The following is a 2841-nucleotide window of genomic DNA, read 5'->3' as shown; positions in this document are numbered from 1 at the left end:
TGGGGTCTGCCAGGCTGCAGGCGGGATTGGTGGCCTGCTGTGTTTTAATGCAACTCTTACCCACACCTGGCTGAGATTAGGGGACTGGCAGAAGGGTGTCAATGGAGGTTTAAGGGCTCTGCTTTCTGAAGTTGTTGGGAGTTAATAATTAATGGCTATCTGCTTTGGATGGCGCTTTTATATTTAGATGCAGCCGCCTGACAACCAGCCACAAAAGAAAACTTGGTTGTGTTTGTCTTTAATTTCGACTTTGCTTAACCAATGTTTTTGTATGTGCCTTAGCATTAGATCACAGCCTTCTAATTTGGCCTTGGTTACATGTGCAGATGAAATCCTTGATTAACCAAACTGTTGTGAATTTTCAGGGGTTGGTGATGGTTTTTTTTTATAGAGTTGGGTCATTCTAAGTAGTTTTCCATCTTTTTTTTCCCCATCTTTCTTTTATTGGGGCTGGATCCAAATAACAGCTCAGTGATGATGCTAATTTTGATGGACTGTGATCACGGAGGAATTCCTGTTCCCATGTAATATAATTTCTTCTGAGTTCCTATAGCGCGCGACTCTTCTGATAGGCTCCTCTATGCTATATATTAAAGGCAAGAAGGAGAATTACATAATTGCCCACAATAAGCAAATCCTAAATGTCTTCTCTACACATAAGTTCTGTCAAATAATATGCAACAATTTGACTAAAATGATATGGAAGATGTTAATTGGGGGGAAAAAAATAAACTTTGAAATAGATCTAGCCTTAAAGATATTCAAATAAACTGTTGCCACAGGATACATATAATTTACCAGGATTTTTATCTGCACTGGATCCAGTCTGTCTCAAAGACCTCAGATGGTCTTGGAAATAAAACATTAAAATTAATGTTTATATTATGTGCATTGGATATACTTTGGTAGAACCATACTTCAAGTCATTTCAAATGTCTTTTTTATGCCAAAACTATTCCTGTTGATTCATTTCCAATTTCTAATTATATGAATAATTATTTCTGAATCCTACAGTTCCCTTAAATAGCATCTATTTTAATAACTGCAATTGATACTTCCATCAGTTAATATACTGTCTTGCTTCAGCAAATAACTCAACATCTGCTAGTTGCATTGACTGTCACTGAGTAAATGATTTTATTTAAAAGAAATCATGTAAATGAGAGGGAAAGACAGACTCTACAATTTTCTCTTTTTCATTAGCCGAAGAGTTTCCTTTCCCTTAAGAAACGGTTTTAGACCTGAGGAAAAGCATGTGCCTCACTAGCTTTCTGTAACAAGATTAGGGAATAAAATTTGATTCTAGGAAAATAATATAAAAATAAATTCTATTTGATTCAGGATATTTCTTACTATTCCAACTGTTGATATTTCATTAGCTAACTGGGATAGTTGAGCTCTTTCACACTTATTGGTACTGATGCTTAATTTTGCAGTTATGTTATGTTATGCTGTGTCATCCAACTTCTATAATGAAAGCTTTGGGTCCCTAAATGTCTATTTGCTGCAGAAAAGGGAGCTGGATGTTTTCAACGCTATTTTTCTTAGAATTTTTTTTTTCCTGCAAGCATTTAAAAGTCTTTTCCTCAGCTCTTTTTAATAGCTTGCAGATGTGTCATCCTTTCAAAAGAGAGAGAGAGAAAGAAAGAAAAAAAAGAAAGAAAGAAATGGAAGCCTTCTTCATCATTCTAACATTCTGTTGCTATCTGTGAGCTCCTGTAATTGATAAGAGCATCTTGAGCTTGTTTCTAGCTGACAAGTGTCAGACTCAAAAGCCAGAGACACACAGGGTCATCATATACTTGTCCGTGCCCCTACCTGTTTTCACTAAGAAGGTTAGAAAAAGAAACTGCTCCTGTCTTCCTGGGTATGTGATTACTACTTGAGTTGGACTTGACAATAAATTCGAATGAAGTGTCAAAAAGATAGGGAGGGTCCTTGTGAACACTTCCAAACCCAAATGCTAAAAGATAACTAGGTAATGAAAACAAAGAGTGCAGAGAAAATATGTGAAGAATTCTTTTCATCAGTACAATCAATAAAACCGTTTTTTGTTGTTTTTTTTTTTAAACTTCATTTAGAAAAGAGAAAGCAATAGTTATAGTTTTTTGTTTGTTTTTTTTGGTGAAAATGTTGTTTTCGTAATTCGGCAACTACCTCAATCTTATATAGTATGGAAATTCTTGCTTTTTACAAAATAGTGACACATATTGCAAACATTTTCTTTTGATAACATCTCACACATTAAAAGATACATTTTTGTCCTCAAAGGGGTAATTACAAGATCAATATTGCACAAGTGGTCATGGCCTGTTTTATGGCTGGTTTTGTGTTTCCAATATTAAAGACTTTTAGTATCCTACTTAGAAAAGGGAAAAAAGAACACTGGCACAATTTGGAGTGATTTTTATCATCCTTGATTTAATTCTGTTAAAGTTCTTCTTTTAGCTAAAAATGGAAATTGCCCTTCTCACTGTTTTTGTCAAGATTCGTGTCATAATTTATTTCATCATCAGTTTCTTAATTGTCACACATTTTCCAAGGCTAGAAAAAAAATTATTTTAAAGCAATGTTTGACATTCAGGATTATTCAGAGAAAAAAAAAGGCATAAATTTCACAATGTACGCCTATTAAAAGAGATTCTGTAGATATTTAAGGAACAAAAAACTAAAGCACTAACAGGTATTTTTAATGTTTAATCTTGAGGTTTACTATAATATTGAGCATTATTCTTGCTGTTGATTATAATACGTTTACCTAAAATGTATAGGCATCTTTAAAATGTTCTCTCTACATTGGCCAGATCAAAATTCAAATCAGCATCTCATTATCTTTAATCA

The sequence above is a fragment of the Hipposideros armiger genome, unplaced genomic scaffold (assembly GCF_001890085.2).
Source record: "Hipposideros armiger isolate ML-2016 unplaced genomic scaffold, ASM189008v1 scaffold_35, whole genome shotgun sequence".
In the NCBI taxonomy this organism is placed as follows: Eukaryota; Metazoa; Chordata; class Mammalia; order Chiroptera; family Hipposideridae; genus Hipposideros; species Hipposideros armiger.
This window is presented reverse-complemented; position numbering follows the sequence as displayed.